The sequence below is a fragment of the Sceloporus undulatus genome, chromosome 2 (genome assembly GCF_019175285.1).
Source record: "Sceloporus undulatus isolate JIND9_A2432 ecotype Alabama chromosome 2, SceUnd_v1.1, whole genome shotgun sequence".
In the NCBI taxonomy this organism is placed as follows: domain Eukaryota; kingdom Metazoa; phylum Chordata; class Lepidosauria; order Squamata; family Phrynosomatidae; genus Sceloporus; species Sceloporus undulatus.
The window spans coordinates 5593978-5607380 of NC_056523.1; the positions used below are offsets into that span (position 1 = coordinate 5593978).

The 13403-nt window shown below is 43.3% G+C and overlaps 1 long non-coding RNA gene across 1 annotated transcript; it reads left to right on the forward strand.

Moving 5' to 3' along the window:
• Positions 1–6311: 6311 nt before the first annotated feature.
• Positions 6312–10302, forward strand: LOC121924299. Its single transcript, XR_006102564.1, has 3 exons — positions 6312–6373; positions 8449–8531; positions 10177–10302. It is a non-coding gene; the product is annotated as an uncharacterized LOC121924299 (long non-coding RNA).
• The last annotated feature ends 3101 nt before the right edge of the window (positions 10303–13403 follow it).

Genomic DNA, 13403 nt, shown 5'->3' on the forward strand with positions numbered 1-13403 from the left:
CTGTAATGTAGTCTATCTGGGGAGGGAATGACATAGATGGGGAGGATGACTTACCTCATTTATAGGTTGGTCCTAGAGGGTGGGTCACATCTGTAGCTAAAGGGAGGGGGGTTAAAATGAAGGTATTGGCTGCCCAGATAAGAACACCCTCACACAATTTTCCTTCAGTTCTGAATTTCTTACATTGTGGACCATGAGACACACCTAGAACTCTTACATTTGCTGCTTTCACATTAGTGTATGCTTTCAGGTTGTTTTCCAACTTACGGCATCCCTAACAACCTATCATAGGGATTTCATGGCAAGAGGGTCAGGATTGCCTTTGCCCTTCCCAGAGACTGAGCGATTGTGACTTGTCCAAGATCACTGAGTGGTTTTCCATGGCCAAGTGGGGATTCAAACACTAGTCTCCAGAGTCATTGATGGGGTTACACTGCCCCTGAAACACCAGGCTTACAGTTTGGATGTTCTCCTGGGCTCAGCTCTGAGCCCTGGTGTCCAGGTTTCAGCAGTGGCCATTTTCACATTTAAAACTGCTGCACCAGCTGTACCTATTCCTTGAGAGATCAGATCTGGCGCGCACACACACACACAGAAGTGATGTTCAATAATGAAATAGACCCCCTTAGAAGATAGTGATCTGTCCTTTACTAGAAAATGTTAAAACAAATGTATAGTCAGCCATCCGTATCCACAGATTCAACCATCCACAGCTTGAATATATTCAGACAAAATATAAATTCTAAAAAGCAAAATTTGATTTTGCCATTTTGTACAAGGCACACCATTTTACTATGTATTTTATATGATTGAACATCCACAGATGTTGGTATCCACGGGGATATCAAGGGCCTCTTGTATTCTCTTTGTTCATCTATTATTTTACTAATACCCTGCCTTCCTTCCAAAGCTGGGACAATGGGTATTATTTTTTTCCAAATGTTACACAATTACAGCACTTTGACCCTACTTTGAATGTTAGGATTTGTAGTTTGGCCAAGTATTTTAAATTCTGTGCTAGGGACCTGTGCCAAAGGAGTCACCTACCTTGGCTCAAAAGGGCTGCATGCTTTTGCTCTCAGCTTTGTGCCATCATATTTTTATTAATTGCCAACCTTTTCTCAGTCCAGGACTCAAGATGGCTTATAAAAGTTAAAACAGTTAGAGAGAAAATATACTCAACTTTAAGTCGACCTCATGTCTAAGTCGAGGGCAGGTTTTGGGAGCTAAAATTATGGACTTTGATATGACCTGTGGATAAGTTGAGGGTAAATCCTAGGGGCATGTGACAAAAGATGTAAAGGATGATGGGAAGGAAGATGATGCCAAAGAACTTAGAAAATTCTGGCTGGCATAACTGTTTGTCCTCATCCTAAAGGCTGGATGGATGAGAGAGTAGAGGGGATCCATGCTTCTTTTTAGTGCTCCCAGGATAGACTAAGCTCTCACCTTTTATTACTCTATTCAGAGAAAGGGGAGGGCTCCTTTTTATATCTATATAAGAGTTAAAGTACAGTATGTACATTGATCCTTGGATAAGTCGACCCAGGTTTTTTGAGTCAATGTTTTGACCAAAAGTGTTAGACTTACTGTATGCATGAGTATATACAGTAACAGCATACGAAGGTTTACAATACAGTGGTACCCCGGGATACGAATGCGCCGGGTTACGAATTTTTCGGGATACGAAAAAATCCCATAGGGATTTATTGCTTCGGCTTACGAAGGTTTCTTCGGGTTACGAAAAAACCGCGGCGCTATTTTCCGCCACCGGAGGGCAGCAGAGAGCTATTTTTCCATTAGCGCCTATGGGAATTCGGCTTACGAAGGTATTTCGGGTTACGAAATTAACCGCGGAACGAATTAATTTCGTAACCCGGGGTACCACTGTATAATGAAATATCACACCAGCAGGCTGTCCTGTCACAATTGTGCTGGTTTAAGAATAGAAGCATACCAGTTTGACCTAATTTCTTATCACGCTCTCCCCCACGACAGCGCTTCCACAATTCACAGTCACGTAATCAGTTTTCCACACTGCCAAATGCCACCTTCCAGGAGGAATGGTGAGAATGAACAATCATGGCTGCCAATTCCCTCCTGAAGCCAGCTGCTGTCTGAATATGCACCCAGCAGTTGACTTCAGGAAGGTGTTTGGCACTGCAATTGCTGAGGGGAGGAGAAGGGGAGAGGAGCACAATCACACCAACTCACACCATTGACTGCTTGAGAAATGGAACTGCAGCAGAAGGCACCTATCACACGAAGACAGGAATAGCAGTGAGATTGAAAGCCTATGGACAGGTTTTGCCTGTTAATAAAAAGTGCACTCCAGCAACCAATGAAGAGCGGACACGACATTGCATGATAAGTACCAACCAAATATGCTTTTATTGTCCAGGTACTAAGTTGTGACTGGATGAGAATCTAGTGAGCAGACAGGTGTAGACCATGGTAATGAGCCAAGTAAACCAGGTGATTGTGTTAATTAATTAGAAAGGTATAATTGCCTGGTGGACCTACTGGGTCTTGGGAGCATTCATTGAATCTTGCTCTCCATGCTGCCCTCATGGTAATGTATGCATGCTGCTATCAGGATTTTGTACTATGCCATTCATATTGTTTTGCTTCAGTTTTTGAGACTTCTGTTAAGTAAAGTTTTGTTAATTTCCTCAAATCTCTGCTGTCATTTTTTGCTATTATACTCACACCCCAACATTTATCCTGTTAAAATTCTACTTTTCTAGTTTTGATAAATTTCCAAATTCATATTCATATGTTTGTTTTGTGCTTTCAAGTCATTTCCCACTCAGGACGACCCTAAGATGACCCTTTGATGGGGTTTTCTTGGCAAGATTTATTCAGAGGAATAAATCCCATTACCATCCTCAGGCTGAAAGAGTGTGATTGCCCAAAGTCACCCAGTGGGTTTACATGGCTGAACCAGGCTTTGAAGCCTGGACTCAGAGTGATAGTCCAATGCTTAATCTATGACATGATGCTGGTTATATTTATATTTATATATAGATATTTGTATATAAATGAATCTGAGCCAGGCTTCGAAGCCAGGCTTCAAAGCATTTTTATATAAATGAATTTAATGTGATTTTGGTGAGTCTTACTGTTGCACATGATACTAACTCTCCTTTTGGAATTGGAAGGGACCACAAGGGCCATCTATACAACCATGTAGGAATACATAACTAAAGCACTCCCAAAAGATGCCCAACCAACTTCTGTTTAAAAAAAAAAAGCTTAAAAGGAGAATCCACCACCCTCCGAGGCAATCTATTCCACTATTGCAACTCTTTACTGTGAAGAAGTTCTTCCTAATGTTTAATGCAGGGGTAGGCAACCTATGGCCCGCGGGCCGAATCCGGCCCGGCGAGTCCTTGGGACCAGCCCCAGCCCAGTCCTGCCGGCGATTGCCGCTGGGGCCTTTGGCCTCTCACGCAAGGGCATGGGGCCTTTGGCCTATCAGGAGGAGGCGAGCAAGCGGCAGGCAACGGGGGGGGCAAGGGGGAGCAAGCAGCGGGCAAGGGGGCAAACGGGGTAATTGTCTATAGAAGCCTCAGAAACATGCATTTACATTAACATTTTTTAAAAAATCAGCCAATTTTTCTGCGTGTCCTCCATTTTTTAAAAAAGTATCCTCCATTTGAAAATTTTGTCCTACATTTGTCCCGGTATATATATATATATATATATAAATAAAAATTTAATTATTTATTTTTTGGCTTCGGCCCCCCCAGTTGTCTGAGGGACAGCAACCCGGCCCCCGGGTCAAAAAGGTTGCCTACCCCTGGTTTAATGTTTATATTTTTTGCCATTTGAATTAATTGATTCATATCCTAGTCTCTGCAGCAGCATAAAACAAGCTCATTTGATACCTAAGTTACCAATGGCATTGCTGATATCCTAGCATCAAGGACCTTTTCCCATTGTTCGTTTAGTGGTTTGTCACTGAATTTCAGTGGCAGTCTGAATTTCAGTCAGTCATCTGAATTTAAAATAAATAAATAAAATTCTAAGGATGGGTAAGCCACATTCCTGATTTTGGTAGAAAAGAGGAAAAATATATGGGAAAGTTTTTTATGGGTTTTTCGGATTAGGTGGCCATGTTCTAGAAGACTTTATTCCTGACGCTTGTCTTCTAGAGCATGGTCACCTAACCTGAAAAACCCACTAAAACTATGGATGCTGTCCATGAAAGCCTTCAGATTTGGGAAAGCTGGCGCTTTCATAAATGAGAGTTGAGAGAGTTCTCCGGGGCTTATGTTTTGCCCTTCCTAAAATGTGCCTGAGAGCCAGCATGGTGTAATGATTTGAGCACTGGATTAGGACTCTGGAGACCAGGGTTCAAATTCCAACTCAGCCATGGAAACCCACTGGATGAGCATGGGCAACTCATGCTCTTACAGCCTCAGAGGTTGGCAATGGCAAACCCTCGAACAAACTTGCCAAGAAAACCCCATGATAGGGTTGTCTCAGGGTCGCCAAAAGTTGGAAATCCTGGATGTGGCCAAGGTATGACAGCCTTAGTTTGATCATCTTGGGTTCTAGTGGTATCTTTTTTGGCCATCCATGGTGTCCTCAGCACTCTTCTCCAGCACCACACCTCAAATTAATTTATTTTCTTCCTGTCAGCTTGAAGATTAAAATAATAATGAGATATATAAATAATGAGAGTCAGTGTGGCATAGAGATTTGAGTCTCCAGAGTTTCCAGAGACTACAACTCTGGAGGCCAGGGTTTGATTCCTCACTCAGTCATGGAAATCCACTGGCTGACCTTAGGCAAGGCACACTCTCTAGACTCAGCCTCGAGGGAAGGCCGTGGCAAACCTCTTCTGAACAAATCTTGGCAGGAAAACCCCATGGGAGCTTCTCCTTGGGGTCACCATAGGTCAGGAATGACTTGAAGGCACACAACAACAGCTAAATAATGGGATAAAATACATCATTTAGTCTTAAAGGCACCACTAGATTCCTTCCTCCTGCCCTTTCCCTTTTATATTGGAGCTTTGTTTTAGAAAACTCAAGAAATGATGGACCTTGACACTATACTGCTCTGATGAGAGATCAACCTACAAATCAAGAAGAGGAAGATTGGAAACCAGCTTAAAAAATCATTGGAACAAGAAATGGGCAAATTTAATAAACACTGCAAAATAAATAGTATTGTATGTAATTGACCAGTCAGTCTTGGAAGAAAGTCAAAATAAATGGAGAAATAAGGAAATAAAGAATGAAAACGCAACTATATAAAATGATTTAGGCTTCTTTGCCTCTTCCCATTCCCATGGCTCCCTTTCTTTTTGCCTTTCAGGACTTCTACATCTCCTCATGATGCAACCAGGTAACAAGATACATTTGGTGAAATCCCCTCTTATGCACAGCCAGTAAAGGGACAGGTGTGTTCTCCAGGCCTCATTCCCACTTACAGTTAATTCGGTTTCCGATCCAAATCGATTAATATGTTGAGTAGCAAAGCATGGTTCACACTACGTTTGCGCTGATCAAAGCATCTCCTCCTCCCCCCCAGTCAAGCCTGACCCTCCCAGTCCAGGCAATATGCTGAGGAAGGGGCAAGAGGCTGCAGTGGTGGAGGTTCCCTCCCAGTGCCTGATCTTTTGCTTCACCTTCCATGGCGCAGGTGAGACATGTGGCTGCGGAAAGCGGCAAGGCTCATCAAAGGGGACTACCGGCTCTCTCCGGGAGAAGAAGGCCAACTCTGCGCCGGACCATCAGTGCTGCGCCACCGCCTGTCCCTTAAGGTACCTCTGGTTCAGGGGGCTCCCCAGTGAGTACGGTGGGGAACCCTTGGGAGGAAGAAATGGTGGTTAGGGAAGTGGCATCGACAGTGCAGCCATTGCAGACCCCCCCCCTCCCCCGGAAGCATGAGAAGAGGAAGCAAGCACACCTTCACCCACTTCACAGGGAGCAGATTCGAATCCACACTTGGTTCACACTTGGACTGAATCACTTTACTGTAAAATAAATTGTTTTATTGAAAAAGACACAGAATGAATGAGTGTTAAAATGACGTGCATTATATGGGTCTAGCACAGGGTCCCCCCTCCAAATCACTTCAACAATTCAGATCTAGTGTGAACCAGGGTCGTTTAAACCAGTTCGAAACGATTTGTGAACTGGTTTAAAAGGTAGTGGGAATGAGGCCTCAGTTTTAAGTCTGGCAACTTTAAATGGAAGAGAATTTCCCAAATCTGTATTTACCCAGCAAGGGTTAAAATAATAAAATCTTGGCTCCTAGAGAGGCGTCTAGCAAGAAGGGGAGGAAATCCTTCCTATCCTATTCCTCCTCCCAGAAGGCAAACCCACTTTTGGAGCCTCTCAGCTGGGCTGCAAAAAAGGTAAGTGTCCAGCAGATCTATGGGGAGATGGAGATCTGCAAAGCCAGATTTGGTTGGATAGATTGCTTTGGTTATAGGGAAATGCACATAAGGGAGAGATGGTGGAAAGGGGATTTTTTGCTAATTGGGTGGATGAGCTTTACAGATTCAAAAGATTATGGCCAGAGCTGCAGCATTCATGCTGTATATTAAGGAGACCATTTTCACTGCAAAAATGGGATGGGGGCAACAGAAGGGTTTGGCCATGGGTCACTCAGAAAAGTGACCCATAGGTACAAAAAGGCATCTCAATGTGCATCTTGTTGCTGTTGTGTGCCTTCAGGTCATTTCTGATAATGGCAGGTTTCTTCAGAGAGGTCTTGCCATTGCTAACTTCTGAGGCTGAGAGAGTATGACTTGGCCAAGGTCACCCAGTGGGTTTGCATGGCTGAGCTATAATTCGAACCCTGGTCTCTAGAGTCATAGTCATCCTGTGTAATCCTAGTTTTGTGAGATATTTAGGCTTCAGAGAGCTCTGGTGCCACAACAAACTACAGATCCCGAAACTCCATAGCATTGAACCATGGCAGTTAAATAATAATAATAATAATAAAAATTTTATTTATATCCCGCCCTTCCAATGATCAGGGCGGCTTACATCAGAATTAAAACAACAGTCAATACAGAAAAAGTTAAAATACAAATATAATACAGACAACCATTACAAAAAATAACAAACAAAAAGCCCCATAGCCCAACCTCTTGGCCACGGAAGAGGAGGGAGGCCCACAGGATATTTATTCTTAAAGTGGTGTCAAACTGTGTTGTATCTGCAGTATAGCTGCAGTTAATGTATTTTAAAGTATGTTGCGAAGCTTGCAAAACACCAGATCAATTTAAAATGCAATATGTTTCACTCGTGGAAGGGCTGGAGAAACTTAATAAGCTTCAACACATTATGGAAGGTGGCCTGATCTAATGCTTTGAACTGTTAAGAGCATCTGATGACCTGTGATTTCCTTACAGGCTTGGGTCCCATCTCCAAGATATCTCATTATGCATATCCAAATATTTCCAAATCCCCAAAACTCCAAAATGCAAAACACATTTGGTCCAAAGCATTTCAAATAAGGGGGACTCATCCTGTAATTTCCATTTTAATGTTCACATGTACAGATTTGTAGTTCTTTAACATGCTAGGAGGTAATCCGCCTTCTCTTTTTCTTTCTGCTGATTATCTTGCCTGTTGTACATAAACTCACACAACTGCAGTAAGATTAGCTAGAACCAAATCCCATTCTTTTCCAGCTCCAGCTTTTATTGCATCGTTTATTGCCGAGACTTTGCTAAAAATGCTACTTAAAGTCTTGTTTTTCTCTGGTCCTCTTTCACCATCCTCCTAATGCAGTTGTTGCTAAAAAATAAGCCCTTCCAGCTAGACAGAGAACAAAAAGAAAAAAGAGGGGGCTAAGTGGGTGTAAAAAGATTTATTTATTTATTTATTTATTTATTTATTGGATGTATATTCCACCTCTCCTCCAAAATAGGATTCAAGGTGGCTTACAATAATGTGAAAAAGATAGTGAAAAAAATTAGATGATTTTGTTTTTAAATTCTGACTATAAGTGTTTAAAATATTTGGGGGCATATGCACATCTGGGAAGGACAGGTGTAAATATTGTATTTGTAGCTTGTTTGGGGTCATTTTGGCTGGTTTTAAAGTGGAAAAAGTGGCAGGAAAATATATTTTTAAAAAATGGGTTCAGGAGCTTAGGTTGCTGGGAGGGATTTAGAAATCACAAAAATAACGCCCACCGGCCACATTTTACCCACCCATAAACTAAATGAACTAAGTTTTCCTCCATTCTCTTGGTTCAGTGTTGTCCTTTGTCTGGTAACCCTTATCCTCAAAATAACCTGAAGTGTAAAACCTGTTTTGTCATGCCTTTCCAATCGAGGAAGTGCTTTTGGTTTTTAGAGCCCATGTAGATTTTTGTACATTGGTTAGCTAGTCATGTGTTTCTGCAGCTGTGAAATAAAACATATATGGAGAATAAAATGTCTTCTAATCTCACCACCTTGATCTCCTTTTGTAGGGCTTGGAATGAAGCTCGAAACACATCCTAATTCATCTCTTTCTTGTGGAGGAATGGAAACGGTTTCCATGCAACCAGATCAGGTACTTATTTATTTGTAATACAGTTTCCCCTCCTTCTCCACAGATTTTTATCACCAAAAAAAGTATAAATTCCAAATAGCAAACCTTGATTTTTTCCCCATTTTATATAAGGGACACCATTTTACTATGCTATTGTGTTTAATGGGACTTGAACATCCATGGATTTTGCAATCCACAGAGTGTCCTGGAACCAAACCCCAGTGGATAACAATGACCCACTGTACTTAGGCCATACCAGAAAGGCTCCTAGAGCAGCTTTCAAATAATTCCCTTCTCTCAAGCTTTCAGTCTAAGACTGTATCCGCACTGTAGGAACAGTCCAGTTTGACACCACTTGAATTTCCTTGGCTCCATGTGATGGAATCCTGGGATCTGTAGTTTGTTGTGGCTAGGGTTGCCATACCTCCGGACCTTGAAACCGGGGAAAAATGTAGGACAAAAATTTCAAAAAGTAGGACACACAACACCTGTGTCTACATTTGAAATTTTTGTCCTACATTTCCCTTCCCGCTTGGGCCTCCGCCCCCGCATGATCGCAGCGAGGCCCAGGCCCAGGCAGGGAGGGAAAGCTCCCTGAGTGAAGGATTCCCTCCCCGCTGGGCCCCCGGCCTCGCCGCGATCGCGGCGCGGGAGCGGGAGGCCCAAGCGGCGCGGGAAAGCCTCCGCCTTAAGGAGGCTTCAGTCGCTGCCTGGGCCCCCGGCGGGAGCGCGGCCCAAGCGGCGACTGAAAGCCTCCCTCAGCTGCCACATCCTGCCGGGGGGGGGCAAACCGGGGCGGGACCGGTGGACCTGCCCCAACCGGAAAGTCCGCCCCCCGGCGGATATGGCAAGCCTAGTTGTGGCACCAGAGCTCTCTGATAGAGAAGGCTAAATGTCCCATAAAACAACAATTCCAGAATTCCATAGTTTTGAGCCAGTGGTGTCATTAGGGGATGTCGGGGATGTGGACCACAATGGGTGACACCCAGAAGGGGATGACACTGCTTGGGAATATAGAAGGAGAGTTTCTTACCACATTATGCCAGCATGATGAAGCTGTGCCTGTCTGCTCTTCTGTCCCCTCAGACCAAAAGCAGTGGCCGTTAGAATAGAGTGAGGGCTTCTCTCTGGCTACTGGGACCAAGGCAAATGCAAAGCAATGGTAGTTGGATTGAAGGTAGAGGGAAGTCATTGGGGAACAGTCCAAAGTAACCTAGATGCTTTGTTTCTGCTGCAACTTCCTGGTCTTGAAAGAATATAGTATCCTTTTCCATGGGCTTCGCGTGAAAGCTGCTGACCACGAGACTAAGAAGTCAGCAAACAGTTATACGCACTGCAGTCGGCCCTTAGTATTGGTTGGGGTTAGTTCCAGGACCCTCCGTGGTCCAACATCTGTGGGGTCTCCAGTCCCATTAAATATAAGATACTCAAATTGTGTCCCAATATAAAATGTCAAAATTCAGGTTTGCTTTTTGGAATTTATAAATTTTTGGGATGTTTTTTAAGCTGTGGATACATGAATTCATGGGTGAAGAAATCCGTCCTACAGAGGGCCAACTGTACTCGTAACTTCCACCATCTTGGCCAGCTTAGTTTGCTACCAGGATTCTATTTGATAAATAGCTTCTGCATTAAGTGTGAAGCTGAAAGGTTTCCTTTTCTTCAGGCTCCAGTGACCTTGAGGAAGTTTATGTGAATTTCACTGAGGAAGAATGGGCTCTGCTGGATGCAGACAAAGGGCTCTGTACAAGGAAGTCATGGATGAGAATTTGGCCCATGTGATGTCTTCTGGGTAAGCAGTTCTTTTCTCATTGGCTGATAAAATCAGTTTGCAAATTATATGAAAGTTTAAATAATATGTAGGAGAAAGAATGTGTTTTCTTCTAGTCTTGGGTGGGCTTGGGACTCCCAGACGGTGTTTAGGTTGACTCTTCTGTCTGGAATTTGAAAATACTCCAAAATTCAAATAAATAATAATAAAAATGCATGAGTGGCTGAGATAGTGACCATCTTTGCTTTCTGATGGTTCAGTGTACCACAAACTTGTACACTGTTCATGCACAAAATATTAAATTATTGTGTAAAGCTACCTTCAGGCTATGTGTATAAAGTGTATACAAAATATTTAGACTTGTCCCATTTCCAAGATATCTCTTTTATATGCAAGTAGCCCCCCCCACACACAAAAATCCAAAATCCAAACCACTTCTGGTTCAAAGCATTTCAGATAAGGGAGACTCAGCCTATAGTGGAAAGAGATTCCTCTGTAGATGTTCTTTAGAGTCAGTTGATTTTGTTCCTGATTTGAAATGTCGTTTTTCATTTTGGCTCCAACCAAAATTTTCTTTTTGGCAGCCGCTGATGTTGGAGAGAGCGGAAATGTGAACAAATTGATAAGATGGTGCTTGGAAAGAGTCTTCCTAAAGTGAGAAACAACTGAGAAGGAAAGTGAAGGAAAAAGTGGCAAGAATGATTTTTTTGCCGTTTCACATGGAGGAATTCCACGAAGCCCCACTACAGAAAAAAAACAGGGAAAGGCAAAGAAAGGCAGAAAATGTCTTTTGTGGTAAGAAATGCATTTAGAGAGGATCCACTGAAATGCACAGAATGCAGCAAGTATTTTTGTGCTTACTCAACCCTTGAAAGACATCTGAGATCCCCCCCAGGTGAGAAACAGTTCATGTGCTCAGAATGTGGAGAGCTTCAGTCAGAATGCACACCTTGTTTCCCACATGAGAATCCACACAGGTGAGAAACCATTCAAATGTCTGGGTGTGGAAGAGCTTCCGTCGAGCAGAAACATTACTTCCCATTGAGAATCCACACAGGGGAGAAACCATTTCAGTGCTTGGAGTGGGGAAGAGCTTCGGTCGGACACACACTCTCACTTCTCATATGAAAACCCACACTGGGGAGAAACCATTTCATTGCCTCGATGTGGAAAGAACTTCAGTTGTAAAGAAGCCTGGGTTCTCATAAAAAAATCCACACCGGGGAGGAAGCCATTTAAGTGCTTGGTGTGGAAGAGGCTTCAGACAGAGCGCACGCCTGACGGCCCATATGCGAACTCCACACTGGGGAGAAACCATTTAAGTGCTTGGAATGTGAAAGGAGCTTCTGTCAGAGCACAAGTCTACTACCCACATGAGGATCCAACAGGAGAGAAAACCATTTAAATGTCTGGAATGTGGAACGAGGTTCTCTTATAAAATCAGCCTTCATTCCCATCAATGTCCCACTCGGGGAGAGAACCATACAAATGCTCAGAATGTGGAAAGAGCTTCACTGGAAGCTCACACCTTGCTTCCCATATGAGGGGTCCACACAGGGGAGAAACCATCCAGTGCTTGGATGTGGAACGAGCTTCAGTGAAAAAGAAACCTGATTCCATCAAAGAATCCATGGCAGGGGAGGAACCATTTAAGTGCTTGCATGCGGAAAGAATTTCCCCACAGAGTCAGCCTTACTTCTCATCAAAGAACACACACAGGAGAGAAACCATTTAATGCCTGGAGTGTGGGAAAAGCTTCAGTTGGAGCTCACACCTTGCCTCCCATGTCAGAACCCACACAGGGGGAAACCGTTTAAATGTTCAGAGTGTGGAAAACCTTTCGGCAGAGGATACACTCACTTCCCATCAAAAATCCACCAAGGTGAGAATGTTGTGGATTTTCCTCTGCCATCTGGCTACCAGAGTTTTTGTGCATCACGGAGAGATACAGTAATATTGTGTCTAATGATAGAGATACGAGATTTCTGTTGCTCTAATAAAGGGTTTGTCTACAGTCTGGATTTAAGCTTCTAAAATCTCTCTATCCGAGCCATCTTTTTCTCAAACAACAACTATTATATCTTCTCTCAAGGTCCTCTGGAGATTGCAGTGACTGTGTAATCACTTTGAGTCTGGCTGTGGGGACAAAAGAAGCCAGCATGTACTGGTTTGAGTGTAGGACCTGGATTCAGTTCCTACTAACCATGAAAACCACTAGGTAACCTAGGCGATTCAAATATATTCAGCCCCAGAAAATCCCATGATTGGATTGCCTTAGGTTGCCATAAGTAGGAAATAACTTGACGGCACATAACACAAAAAAGGGGAAATGCCAGATGCTTGTTGCCTCCCAACTGTCCTCCAGGCACAGGTTGTTGGGGTACATGAGTGCTTTTATGGTATTTTAGGGGTGGTGGCTTTAGTTACTATAGAGCAGTGGTTTCCAACCTTCCTAATGCCACAACCCTTTAATACAGTTCCTCATGTTGTGGTGACCCCCAACCATGAAATTATTTTCGTTGCTACTTCATAAACTGTAATTAAATACATGTTTTCCTGGTCTTAGGTGACCCCCAAAGGGATCCTGACCCACAGGTTGGGAACCGCTGCTATAGAGGGAAGAAGGGAATACAATCTCCACAGCAACCAAAAATAGTGTACGCAAGCATAGTTTAAGAGAGCCAGTGCGGCGCAGTGGTTGAGTCTTACACTATGACTCTGGAGATCAAGGTTCATTTCCCAGCTAGGCATGGAAACCCACTGGGAGTTTCAAGCAAGACCCATTTCTAGACCTCCTGAACATCCCTGATCTTCCATCCTCACAGTCTTCCAGCCACATATTAACCAGGCCATGACCCTGTTTAGCTTCTGAATCCAATGAGACAGAGGTCTTCAGTAGGGTGTGTTCTTTGGCTTTGTGGTTATAGAGTCAGCAATCACTTTCTTGCCCTCTAGTATCGAATATCTCTTCCCCAACAACAGCAAGCTTTAAAAATCTAGGAGGCTATAGGACTGTTTGAACCCCAGTTTTAAGGATTATCTCGATTAATATGCCTACAAGAGACAAGGATAAAGGAAAAAAACAAAAGGCACTGGATGTTTAAATTGGAAAAGACTTTATT